This window comes from Oncorhynchus kisutch, unplaced genomic scaffold (assembly GCF_002021735.2).
Source record: "Oncorhynchus kisutch isolate 150728-3 unplaced genomic scaffold, Okis_V2 scaffold1264, whole genome shotgun sequence".
NCBI lineage: Eukaryota > Metazoa > Chordata > Actinopteri > Salmoniformes > Salmonidae > Oncorhynchus > Oncorhynchus kisutch.
Window position 1 is genome coordinate 1 of NW_022263209.1, and position 14,803 is coordinate 14,803.

The 14,803-nt window shown below is 41.4% G+C and overlaps 1 long non-coding RNA gene across 1 annotated transcript; it reads left to right on the forward strand.

The window, feature by feature from the left end:
- The first annotated feature begins 7,687 nt into the window (after positions 1–7,687).
- On the forward strand, positions 7,688–14,377 carry LOC116365524 (uncharacterized). The gene is made up of 2 exons (XR_004208128.1): positions 7,688–8,536; positions 14,143–14,377. It is a non-coding gene; the product is annotated as an uncharacterized LOC116365524 (long non-coding RNA).
- The last annotated feature ends 426 nt before the right edge of the window (positions 14,378–14,803 follow it).

The following is a 14,803-nucleotide window of genomic DNA, read 5'->3' on the forward strand; positions in this document are numbered from 1 at the left end:
ACTCAATGTGATACGGATCTGCTTTTTTTTGGGCCCTTATAGCGGAACCTCCATCAGAAGCTAACCAGCTAATTAGCTACTAGCTATTTAGTCATTGTTAGCCACTGCTAGCGGCCTTTACCTTTTAGCTCAAACACCGGCCGCTTTTAGCCTGGATAATACCTGCCGTCTGCACGCGCGATATCAACCCTGAGCATATCAGGACTGTTTTTCTCAACTACATCACTGTATTCTGCCGTAAGCTCTGGACCATTACACCAGATAATCGCAGCTGGCTAGCTGCCACCGAGTGGCCCAGCCCCGAAGCTAGCCTTGAGCCAGGCCCATCTCCCGGCCTGCTCGGTGGACCCTATGATCACTCGGCTACACAGCTGATGCCTCCCAAACTCTTCACTAAGACGACTAGAAGCCACTACATCACCGGATTCCTGCCGTAAGCTCTAGACCTTTGCCACCGGATTGGCTATAGTGGCCAACGCCCTTGTCCTGAAGCTAGCACCAGTTAGCCTCAAGCCAGGTGTATCTCCCAGCTAGCAAACAAAATTACGCCAGCTACAGTACCTCTTTTGCCAATTGGCCTGTACCCTTTGTCGACACGGAGCCCCGCCGGTCCATCACAACTGGTCTGCCGACGCAATTCCGTCTGATGTGCCCTCAACCTGGCTACATAGCTGATGCCTCCTGGACTGTTCATTAATCACGGTACTCCATTTAGTTTATCTGTCTCGAACTCTGGCCCTGTGTGTAGTTAACTGACCTCTCTGCCCTTCATCGCCATTTTACCTGTGTTGTCTTAGCTAGCTCTCCCAATCAAACACCTTGCTTTATGCCTCGCTTTATGGCTCTCTAATGTCAATATGCCTTGTATACTGTTGTTTAGGGTAGTTATCATTGTTTTGTTTTACTGCGGAGGCCCTAGTCCCACTCAACATGCCTCAGAGAACTCTTTTGTCCTACCTCCCACACATGCAGTGACCTCACCTAGCATAACTGGTGCCTCCAGAGATGCAACCTCTTTCCGTCACTCAATGCCTAGGCTTACCTCCACTGTATCTGCACCCTACCATACCCCTGTCTTTACATTATGCCTTGAATCTATCCTACCACGCCCAGAAACCTGCTCCTTTTATTCTCTGTTCCCAACGCACTAGACGACCAGTTCTGATAGCCTTTAGCCCTACCCTCATCTTACTACTCTGTTCCTCGGGTGATGTAGAGGTTAACCCAGGCCCGTGTGTCCCCAGGCGCTCTCATTTGTTGACTTCTGTAACTGTAAAGCCTTGGTTTCATGCATGTTAACATCAGAAGCCTCCTCCCTAAGTTTGTTTTACTCACTGCTTTAGCACACTCCACCAACCTTAATGTCCTTGCCGTATCTGAATCCTGGCTTAGGAAGGCCACCAAACATTCAGAAATGTCCATCCCCAATTACAACATTTTCCATCAAGATAGAACTGCCGAAGGGGGAGGAGTTGCAATCTACTAAGTTCTAAGTTCTATCATACTTTCCAGGTCTATGCCCAAACAGTTCGAGCTTCTAATTTAAAAAATGTATCTCTCCAGAAATAAGTCTCTCACTGTTGCTGCCTGTTACTAACCCCGTCAGCTCCCAGCTGTGCCCTGGACACCATATGTGAATTGCCCCCCATCTATCTTCAGAGTTCGTTCTATTATGGCCAACATCCAGTGAAATTGCAGAGTGCCAAATTCAATAACAGAAATACTCATTATAAAAATTCATAAAACATACAAGTGTTACACATCGGTTTAAAGATGAACTTCTTGTTCGTCCAACCACGGTGTCAGATTTCAAAAAGCTTTACAGCGAAAGCATACCGTGCGATTATCTGAGAACAGCGTCCAGCAGACAAATCATTACAAACAGTTACCAGCCAAGTAGAGGAGTTACACAAGTCAGAAATAGCAATAAAATGAATCGCTTACCTTTTACGATCTTCATATCGTTGCACTCACAATACTCCCATTTACTCAATAAATGTTAGTTTTGTTCGATAAAGTCTTTATATTCAAAAACCTCCGTTTTGTTCACGTGTTTTGATCAGTTATCCTACCGATCCTTGACTTTGGCGATGTCATTTTCAAAATAGCCTCCAACACTCTACTCAGCAAACTGGATGCAGTCTATCACAGTGCCATCCGTTTTGTTACCAAAGCCCCATATACCACCCTCCACTAGGACCTGTATGCTCTCATCGGCTGGCCCTCGCTACATATCCGTCTCCAAACCACTGGCTACAGGTCATCTATAAGTCTTTGCTAGGCCACCTTAACTCAGCTCACTGGTCACCATAGCAACACCCACCCATAGCACGTGCTCCAGGAAGTATATCTCACTGGTCATCCCCAAAGCTAACAACTGCTTTGGCCGCCTTTCCTTCCAGTTCTCTGCTGCCAATAACTGGAACGAATTGCAAAAATCACTGAAGCTGGAGACATATCTCCCTCACTAACATTAAGCATCAGCTATCTGAGCAGCTTACCGGGCGCTGCAGCTGTACACAGCCCATCTGTAAATAGCCCATCCAACTGCCTACCTCATCCCCGTGTTTTTATTTCCTTTTTTGCTCTTTTGCACACCAGCATTTCTACTTGCACATCATCTGCTCATCTATCACTCCAGTGTTAATTTGTTAAATTGTAATTACTTTGCTACTATGGCCTATTTATTGCCTTACCTCCTTACTCCCTTTGCACACACTGTATATAGATTTTTCTTTTGTGTTATTGACTGTATGTTTGTTTATTCCACGTGTAACTCTGTTTTTTGTCACACTGCTTTGCTTTATCTTGGCCAGGTCGCAGTTGTAAATGAGAACTTGTTCTCAACTGGCCTACCTGGTTAAATAAAGTTGAAAAATAAAAAAATGTATGAATTGTTCATGATGTCATCTGGTGATTCATTTTTTTCTTCCTGTTGTAAAGTATAAACACACTGAAGAAAAACAAATACATGTTTTGAGCAAAATAGTTTTTTTTTCAGACAACTGCAAACTAGAAGGAGTGAGTGATGTCATAGTAAGGCATTCGCTTGATGGGTAGTCATGATGTCATCCAATAGGCGACTGATCTTCATGTGAAATTCATTTTTCTTTTTTAAATCCTTCCTGTTCTGTCAAGTTGGTTGTTGATCATTGCTAGAAAGCCATTTCAAGTCTTGCTATAGACTTTCAAGACGATTTAAGTCCAAACTGTAACTAGGCGTGAAATGTACTCATAAGCAACCTGGAAATGGAGGTTACTCCCCTGAGTTTTCCCCCATTCACATTCAGAATACATCGTGAAAAAACTAAATCTTTGCTCACCATTTTTGCTCCAGGCAGATATACTTCATCCAAAACTATCGGTTTCCTCATTAGGGGGATGAGTTTCTACCACCGCATGTGCATCGCCCTCGTGTCACAATTTTAGCAAACACAGAAAGGTGCCTATGTTGGAGACCAAAGTCGTCTGGCACACTTCTTAGGATTTCAACAATTTAATAACTTTTTTCTAGCCTACAATCATCGATGTTACTACTAATGTGAAAACAAGACAAAATAGGACTATTCTTGCTCATTTTAAGACAATTGTCAAATAATCAGTACATTCATTACAGAAAAACATGTTGTTGTAAACATCATGGCTACGCTGTTGGCATCACCTTTTACAGTGGATTACCGCTGTTGTGGGCCTTTAATCATTTGTCTGACTTTGTTGTTCACACAGGAGAGAGACGGGACTACCGTGGATCCTCTGGGGAGCCTCAACAACCTCATGATGCTGACAAGGCAGAGAAGAGTCTCTCCAGATCAGAACCCCCAAAAAACACCTGCAGAGATCCACAGGGAAGAGAACTCACTGCTGCTCTGACTGTGGGAAGAGATTCACCTCATCAGGCATTACAATTCATCAGCGAACACACACAGGGGAGAAATCTTATAGCTGTGATCAATGTGGGAAGAGTTTTACTACATCTGGCTCTCTGACTTTACACCAGAGAACACACACAGGAGAGAAACCTTATAGCTGTACTCAATGGGAAGTGTTTTACTCAGCTCAGCAGCCTAATAACACACCAGAGAATACACACAGGAGAGAAATCTTATAGCTGTACTCAATGTCGGAAGAGTTTTAATAATCCGGCCTGATATCACACCAGAGAACACACACAGGAGAGAAACATTATAGCTGTACTCAATGTGGGAAGAGGTTTACTCAACAATGCAACCTGATATCACACCAGAGAACACACACAGGAGAGAAATCTTATAGCTGTGATGAATGTGGGAAGAGTTTTACCCAATCTGGAGCGCTGACAGTGCACCAGAGAATACACACAGGAGAGAAACCTTATAGCTGTGGTCAATGTGGGAAGAGTTTGGTCAATCTGGAGACCTGAGAGTTCACCAGAGAACACACACAGGAGAGAAACCTTATAGCTGTGGTCAATGTGGGAAGAGTTTTGGTCAATCTGGAGATCTGAGAGTTCACCAGAGAACACACACAAGAGAGAGAGACTTATAGCTGTGATCAATGTGGGAAGAGTTTTGCCCAATCTGGAGCGCTGACAGTGCACCAGAGAATACACACAGGAGAGACCTTATAGCTGTAGTCAATGTGGGAACAGTTTTGCTGCATCAAGAACTCTGACTCAACACCAGAGAATACACACAAGAGAGAAATTTTGTCTGTGAATAATGTGGGAAGATTTTTGGTCAATCTGGCCATCTGGTATCACACCAGAGAGCACACACAGGAGAGAAATCTTATAGCTGTGATCAGTGTGCCAAGAGATACTTTAATAAAATATCTCTGATCAAACATCAGAAAATACATACATGAATGAGTTATTTCATGATATCAATGGAAAAATGTCACAATGTAGAATGTTTTAACATTGTAGTAGGAGTATTTTAATGACGTCACAATGTAGAACCCTAAACATTTGTCCCCTGTTCTATTGATTTCAACATGATATGGATATTAGCCTCAGGGGGAAAATCCAGGCTCTGAAATGGAAGAGTATTATTTAACAAAAAGTGATTAACAAAAACATTGTTTTGTTACACTTACCACGTTCGTGATCCACTTGAACCTAAATGCAACACTTCAAAATGTATCAAGCTGTTTCTGCAAGTTGTCCTCTAACCAGGGATGTACACATTACTCCCAGATTCAGTGTGGTTTTTGAGCTGTTAGCTTTAACAGGACGTGCAACCCCATCTCTCTCCTCTTGCACAAATGATTTTTGATTTCAACATGATATCGATGAGTTATAACAAATAAGTGTTGTGTTCCTTTGTTTAGTGACTCCTAAATTTAAATGCATCACTCCAAAATGTAGCTGACTGTCTTCTGCAGGTTGTCCTCTAACCAGTGAGGTAAAATATATCTCCCATTTCCATGTGTTTTTTAGTTACAACCTAATTTCCCCTCTAATCGATATCAATGATTTATTGCTTCTTGTCAAAACAACAGCGTTTTTGGTGCTTGTGCAGTTTATAAGGAGCTTGTTTTAAAAAATACAAGAAATATGATTATTGTGGCAGATGTTTGTCTATATAGCACATTTTATGTTTAGGTTTTCAATTTATCCCAAACTGTTTCTGATATTGGTTATTGATTTGGAGACGTTTAAAACTGTGTTTTGACATTGGGGAGATCACACCTAGCAAAATGTCATTGAAAAGACGTTGAAAATAAGACTTTAACCGAATATTTCATATATACATTTCATGTAACATTTAGTAATCATAATTATTTATGCAACCAACTGAACATTTTTGGTTACAATTATATTGACGTTGTTGCCCTGCTTTTAAAATATTAGGGTTCATTTTCCAGCCTGCTGAAGGTGTGGTGGAGTGGTAAACACAGCGTCTATGGCCTCAGTTACACCTGGCACCTAAATGTGACTTCTGTCATCTGATCACTCCAAACTGCATTAGGTTCAGATCTACCAGGATGGGCCTTTGACAGTCTGGATGCAGTCAGGCCACTGAATATAAATAAGCAACGTAAAGAGGTGGGGTGAATGAGTGGGGAAAAGTACATTCTGCACAAATGACCATAATAGCAAAGAACAAATGTGTGTGCCTGAGACCTATCTCAGCCTCCAGTATTTATGCTGCAGTGGTTATATGTGTCGGGGGGCTAGGGTCAGTTTGTTAAATCTGGAGTACTTCTTCCTGTCCTATTCGGTGTCCTGTGTGAATTTAAGTGTGCTCTCTCTACTCTCTCTTGGAGGAGGACCTGAGCCCTAGGACCATGCCTCAGGACTACCTGACATGATGACTCCTTCCTTCCCCAGTCCACCTGGCCGTGCTGCTGTTCCAGTTTCAACTGTTCTGCCTTATTCTTATTGGACCAATGCTGGTCATTTATGAACATTTGAACATCTTGGCCATGTTCTGTTATAATCTCCACCCGGCACAGCAGAAGAGGACTGACCACCACACATAGCCTGGTTCCTCTCTAGGTTTCTTCCTAGGTATTGGCCTTTCTAGGGAGTTTTTCCTTTTTCCTTCTACACCTGCATTGTTTGGGGTTTAGGCTGGGTTTCTGTACAGCACTTTGAGATATCATTTGATGTACGAAGGGCTATATAATAAATTTGATTTGATTTTGATTTGAAATTAACTTTCTTACAGCCAAAGGGGTGGGAAATTACCCCAATATCAGTGGTCAATTTGCACTAATGTAATAAACATGGATGATGGAACATATTCCCTTTTGCTGATGTGATGAACCACTAAGGGGACATAAATATTTACCATCTAACCACGTGTGACCTCTCACCTCTCAGGCTGTAGAAGTGTTCTTCCTAACCAGTCCCTCAACAGCTCTCTGACTGAGCTCCACCCTCACTGGGTCTTCAGAGGAGAGGAAGGCTGAGGAGGGTTGGAAGGATGAATGGATCAGTCACTCAATAAAGTGTAGAGCTGCTGTCTGACAAAATCACAATTTTAGTAGTTCATTAAAATAAATAAGGCTTATGACTGCTGAATACCAACTATCAATCACTTAGATTGTGTAATTTCAGGTAGCGATACATCCTTGGGACGTCCCTAGCCCATTGAAGTTTACATTTAAAATGGTTAAGATATGGATTAAGGTTAGGGTTTAGGGTAGGGATGTCCCAAGAATCCCAGATAGCATTGACCATTGTGCATTTGTAACCGATGTTGAAATGGCTAGCTAGTTAGCGGGGGTGTGCGCTAATAGCGATGTTTCGTGGGAGGCAGTTGTTTATGTGTGCAGAGTCCCTGGTTCGAGCCCAGGTAGGGGCGAGGAGAGGGACGGAGCTATACTGTTACACATTCTTCAGTCTCTTTTACGTAGCAGGTGAAAAAGAAACACAGACAAGACAAGTAGGCGCTCAGGTCATTATGGTCATTGTACTTTTAAAAAATAGCATCTAATTATGTGTAACTGTATGTGGGGTTGTTAGAGAAGAATGTGATTGTCAGCCCTAACAATCCATTCTAGCATCTCATCAGGTTCTGAAAAAGTCTTAATTGATGACGTGTTCTTTCTATTCCAGGGGACAGCAGAGGAACTTCATCAATTACACTCCTTCATCAATACAAGCAGTGAAATCTCACCTTTAATGCGCATGAAACAGGTTACCAGATGGTTGGACGATACTTTTCTCATCAATCATCTTAAAAACTGGAAATCAACCAATCCTTACCTATGATGTTAACTACAACAGAAATAACTTAAAATGTATCACTTTAAATTAAACCAATCGTTTGCACTCATGACTTGAGCTATTTAGCCAACTAGCTATTAGCCTAAACAGCATAACCAACCAGCACACAGAATTTAGAACAGCCACATTTTTACAGATGACGTCCCACACCGTAGCAGCGTAGCCTTCAGGTCTGCTACTAAACCACTGGCCTTCATCGAGAGCATCAAGTCCATGCTGAGTTGTGGGTAAACGGTGACTGGCTGACTGATTTATAAATAATAATGAGTAGTTATTTAAGATGCAAGGTGATTTGTGAATGAGTCAGCAGCCACCTGCACTGTCGGCTGCAAAGTCGAACGAGCCCAATACCAAACCAATCAGGTGTTCGACGAAATTATTCTTCAGACATCATTGATCACGTGCTGCTGATAAAGGGACACTGCTTTGAATTATACCGCTTAGCGACTTCAGTACCTGCCTCATAGCTCCAGTCTCAAACTTAACCCCGGTCCTGCTGAAGAAGAGGCGGTCGTCTGGATGGAGAAAGAAGCTCTCGTGAAAGAGGTGGAGGAAGAGGAGGCTGTTACAATACAAAAACAAGTAGAGGTTGAGGCTGTTACCGTGAAAGAAGAAGAGAAAGACGTCACAGTTAAAGAGGGAGACTCGTTCAGAGTTAATAAGAGGGGGACGACGACATTTCAGTGAACGAAGAGGAGGGGGAGGTGACTGTCACATCGGAAAATGAAGAAGAGGAGGAAACTGGATATCTCGGCCCGGTTTCCCAAGCGCATCTTAAGGCGTCCGATGGTTCCAACGATGAAGGGGCCCTGATTAACACTAGTAAGTACTGTCTTAAAACAGAAGCACAAACTCCGCAGTTGTTGAACTGATGTGTGGTGTTAAAGGGGACATTTGCAATTGCTACATCCATATTGACTCTTAAATTATGTATTTATTTATAGGCATTGATTCTTGAAGAATATAACGAATGCCTTATGAGCTTAGTTCAACTGTTTACCACATCAGAATCCCAAATAACTTTTTTTACTCCAATGTTTAGAAACAATGTAAACCAACACTGTATAGCCTCAACATGGTTAAAACTATAATGTTGATATCATGGATGGTCAGTCCTTGCATCCATAGGTCTGTCTATGAATTTGAGAGTAGTTACATTTCTCCAGCCCCATCCATCCTATTTCCAAAATAGTGGTGTAATTACAGCTTTGTTATTGGTTGAACTGCAGATTGGTTGATTGAATGTTGTGTTGCTTTTTTAAAGGGAAAACCTAGTTTTTAAACGAACAAAATGGCTGCCCAGTGACCTGAGCTGCGTTAGAATACTCATACTAACCATACTATTTGTGATGTTAATGGAGTATATAGTGTGCTTATTGGTCATAGTATGATGTAGTTAGTATGCCAAAATTCGTCGTACTAAATTCGCCAAAATATGACATATACACGCAGTACTTTAGGGTGCATAATGCAATTCTTCAGGAAATGGGCGTAGCTTCACATCATTTTCAGATTTGAAGAAAATGGTGGAAAATAATGGTGGAAGAAGTTCAACGAGAGCCGATACAAATGACCTGCTTTAAATAATTATGACAAATGCTAAGAACATTTTAAGGAAATGTAAAAGTAATGACTTTTGAAATAAGTTACGTTACACGTTATGTTAGCTACACTATCCTTACCAAACGCATAGCATATCTTTACAGCAGTGTATTGGTATGTTAACTAGCTACCTAACGTTAGTTGGCTACTTATACATCAAACTTGCTAGTCTAGTAACTATATTCTAACTAACTACCCAATGTTTGTTGAATTGATTAGAGAGCAGAAAAACTGATGGATTTAATAACAGTCAACACATGTTGAATATGGCCGGTGTCAGTGGTTTCTGGTGGGGTAATATGGTAGAAACATTTGAGGCATTTGTAAGTTCTATTCTTCAAAAATCAATGGTTATATAGTAAATGGGTCTTTCTATAACTGCCAGTGTAGATTTCCTGTTGGGGTCAAATTGTTAGAGCTGTTAAGTCATTGTATAATATTCTGGCAATTATTTTCATGCCATTACATTAAAGGTGAAAGATTGTATTTTTCTTAGCAAGGTGTTGCTTAAATAATGTTGTGTGCTAATCGCTAGTTAGCGGGCTAGCTAGCTTACTAAATGTATTAAGAGTCAGAGTAAACGTAGCTAGCTAATACTGCCTGGTACCAGTGCTGTTGTAGGCCTAGAGAAGCATGTTTGTGCAACGGTATCTTATCAGAGAGGAGTAGGCGAAGTATGAATATGTTGGCTAGCTAGCAGGCTACATGAAGTAAGAAAACAACATGTAATGTAACATCTAATTAGGATCAACTGGAAATACTGACCATCACTTTGGTTCCTACCATGTCTTCTTCGCTGAGGTTTGTCAGACTACACTCATCAGGTGTATTGCTGCCACCTACAGTAACCAAAATGCAAAAAAATGGGATTAACAAATCTTACTAATTACCTAAAATAAACACGAACCAAATTCACTCCACTACCCTGAATTTCGAACAAAAATGGTACTATTCAGATCCCCACACAGGTTCATGAACCTGAGAGGGCTGGAACGTCTAAATTCAGTTCTCCCTGTAACATTTTGTCTGAAGTCCTGGAGATCCAGAAATCCATTTGCCGCCTTCACAATGATGTCTAGCTTAGATGTTTTATTAGTTTAGTATTAATGCAATTTATCACTGCGGCAGTGAGGGCAATGCAAACACAATTTTGTTGTAGAAACTCCTCCAAGCTAATGCGGAAACTGCGTGTTTTAGACGAAGGTTGCTAATACTTTATTAATGCAATTTATCACTTGCGCTATAAACACAACAAAGTCCACCTTGTTCACTATTAGTGTGTTGGGATCCTTCTCCTGCATGGCTTTACTGTAGACTGTGGGACATCCACTACCTTCTCCTCTCTTCTCCTTCAGCTATTTTCACTGCCTCCACATAGGATACCTGTTGGATGGGCCTGATCATCCTAGCTACTGTGACATCATTCATCCGTACAGGGCACTCCAGGAACTCGGGAACGTGATTCCCATCACAATTACAACATGCTTCATCTGACTACGACATATTTATTCCTTCAACAAACACTTGCAACATGTCCAACCTTTTTTACAATTGTAACACTGCAGCGGCTTCTGTAGATCTCACTTACCCAGGTTTTACACAAGATGGGAGAACCACTTCACCAAACCACAGTAAAACCTTGCGTCTATCATTTGTTTTAATCAACATGCATCTTCCTGAAATGTTATCCCTAAACCACAATAAGCTTTCTCCTTTTGTGCTGTTGACACACAATCAGCATCATACTGCTCCTGGTCACTCGAACCAATTCCACTTCACCATCTTTGAGACCGCAAACCGGTCACCCCAAAAAAACATCCTTGCTGATAATTCCCACTCCGACCATAAACTGCTTTTCATTACCAACTTTAGCCCTTTTCACTCCACTGTTCTTCACCATCGTCCACTCAGTATCGGTAGTCATTTAGGCAGATTACCTTAGTGTTCTTGTGCACAGGGACTATGGTGTTCTGCTTGAAGCATATTGGTATTAGACTCAGACAGGGGATGAAAATGTCAGTGAAGACCCTTGCCAGTTGGTCAGCGCATGCTTGGAGTACACATCCTGGTAATCCGTCTGGCCCTGTGGCCTTGTGAATGTTAACCTGTTTAAAGGTCTTACTCACATCGGCTGCGGAGAGCGTGATCACAAAGTCGTCTGGAACAGCTGATGCTGTCATGCATGTTTCAGTGTTACTTTCCTCGAAGCGAGCATGGAAGTAATGTTGCACGTCTGGTAGGCTCGTGTCACTAGGCAGCTATCGGCTGTGCTTCCCTTTGTAGTTTGCAATCATTTGCAAGCCCTGCCACATCCAACGAGGGTTGGAGCCGATGTTCAAGGGGTATATCAATCTCCCCAGGGTAGCAGTAATACATTTAGATATTTGTCCACAAGGGGATACCCCTCCCATAGGTGGCTCATTATTGGGATTCATGGCTGATTGCTACCTGTAGCTCACTATGAAGTGTCTATTGATACAGGTAAAGGGCCCTGTTGGAGATGGCTGGTTGGTAGCTGAGTCGAGGGAACAAGCAGGGTTGGACAGAGCCATGTTATTATCCCACACAGTCTCTGTGGTTCATATAAACCCCGTTCCTGGGAATTAGATTTGATTACAAATCGTCCCAGTCTGTTACCACAGAAGGGGGTCCGTTTGTCCCATTTCCAGCTAGGTTGCGGTGCTTTTTCATTTCCAGAGTCTTTTTATTTTGGCACTGTCCATATGTAGCTTGTTTTTGGTCACAGAATGGCTGAATAAGTACAACATTTTACCTGGAGCTAACTATGCAGAGCATAGGACATATTGAATGACTAGCTTCCCTCCAAGTCTGAAAGCACACGCTCTCCATTAGGATTAAATTAAAGATACGGAAAATAGGAGTGGCAATTTCGTCCGCTATTATCCTCAGTAAGTTTCCATCTAGATTGTCAGACTCTGGTGGCTGATCACTGTTGATAGACAACAATAATTTTTTCACCTCTTCCACACGGACTTTACGGAATTCTAAAGTCGTTCATAATTTGGTCAGATACACTTGGAAGTGTAGTGTCAGCATTCGCTGCTGGTATATCATGCCTAAGTTTGCTAATCTTGCCAATGAAAAAAATCATGAAAGTAGTGGGCTTTGATGAATGAGCCATCTGATTCAGTTAATGATGGAGCATAGTTTGCCCTTTTTCCCAAAATTGTATGTACGGTTCTCAAAAGCTTTTTACTATCATTCTTTGTCATTTGTCTTTGTCGTTTTTCTTCTTTTTATTCAGTTTAGTCACATGATTTCTCAATTTGCAGGATGTTTGCCAATCGGTTGTACAGCCAGACTTATTTGCCATTCCTTTTGCCTCATCCTTCTCAACCATGCCATTTTTCAATTCCTCATCATTCCACTGGGATTTAACAGCTTTTACAGTCCTTTTCTTAATGGGTGCATGCTTATTAGTAACTGGAATAAGCAATTTCATAAATGCGTCCAAGTGTCTGGTTGCTCCTCATTACACACCACAGAGCAGCAAATATTCTTTACATAATCAACATATTAATCACCCGTTTTTACTAAATAATCGCGACACACAAATGACTCGAGGGAACCAGAGATCAAAATAGCCTAACCATAAGAAAAAAAAAAACTCCTCCTCCCGCTGCTGCTGGCCTTAAATTCTGACGTTATGCTCCTGAAGTTTTCAGTAATAGACTAAAACAGCAGTCGGCAACGTTTTCCATTTGAAGTAAAAAAATTCTGATAATTTCTACTGATCTGGTGCCAGTTATGATTTTCATATACACATTTTACTGGAACAGTTTAATTTTTTAATCGTATCTCAAAATCATTGTCTGTGACTGATCTATATTCTATATACATAGAAATAAACATTATTTAGATTTATATAATTTATTGCCATTGCCAACTATGTAAAAATAGCCTACCTAAAGCCAACAAATAAAAACATCTAGAAAATATCCAGATAAAAATAAATCGCATTGGCTGAGCATGGCCTGTCTACATAGTTGATACACTGTTTAAAGTTCTATCACCTAGGTCTGTCTGAAACAACATGATAGCAACATTGTATAAAATATTCTGGGCTCTCAGTTTCCCGCACCAGAGAATTTGGGACAGACACAGCTGTAGGCTACTTGTGAAAGGGATAAGAAGTAATCAGGTATTGTATGACATTTCCGCTGGATCAGAGCATTACATTTTTTCCCTTTCATGTCGAGTGGTTATCAAGAGTGAGAGCTGGAAATATTTTACTCTAATCAATAGTTCGTTAAAGTATTTGTAAGACTTTGTTTACTTGCTGTTTGAGGTGAAGAGAAAATTACTTTGAGAAGCTCCACAAATCATTAGTGGTGGTGCGTAAATACTATCAGACATCCCCAAATAGGTGCATCGCTCTCTGCATTGCCCTCTGTTTGCTAAAACGCAATTTGGTTGCAGAAACTCCTCCATGCTAATGCGGAAACCGCTAGTTATCCCAATACCATAGACCTACTGTAGACTCATAACTTCACCTAACAACATAGACCTACTGAAATGTGCCTATATTGGAGACCAAAAGTTGTCTGGCACACTGCTTAGGATTTCAACAACTTTAAAAACGTATTTCTTGCATACAATCATCGATGTTACCACTAATGGGAAAACAAGACAAAATATGACTGTTGTTCACTTGATTGTCTTAAGACGAATGTCAAATAATTCACATTCATTCCAGACATCATTGTTTGGACAACATAATGGCTACGCTGTTGGCATCACCTTTTTACAGTGTATTTTTGCTGTTGTGGGTCTTAAACCACCTGTCTGACTTTTTGTTCCCACAGGAGAGGGACCTGACTATCGTGGATCCTCTGGGGGGCCTCAACAACCTCATGATGCTGACAGGGTAGAGAAGAGTCTCTCCAAATCAAAACACCTCAAGAAACACCAGCAGAGACCCACAGGGAAGAAATCTCATTGCTGCTCTGACTGCGGGAAAGGTTGCAAATCTTCATCAGAACTTCAAATACACCAGAGAACACACACAGGAGAGAAACCTTATAGCTGTGGTCAATGTGGGAGGTGTTTTGTTCAAGCTAGCCATCTGACTCAACACCAGAGAACACACACAGGAGAGAAACCTTATAGCTGTGATCAATGTGGGAGGAATTTTACTACATCTAGCATTCTGACAGTACACCAGAGAACACACACAGGAGAAACACCTTATAGCTGTGATCAATGTGGGAGGAGTTTTACTACATCTAGCGGTCTGACATTACACCAGAGAACACACACAGGAGAGAAACCTTATATCTGTGATCAATGTGGGAGGAGTTATACTACATCTAGCGGTCTGACATTACACCAGAGAAAACACACAGGAGAGAAACCTTATATCTGTGATCAATGTGGGAGGAATTTTGTTAAATCTAGCCATCTGACTCAACACCAGAGAACACACACAGGAGAGAAACCTTATATCTGTGATCAATGTGGGAGGAG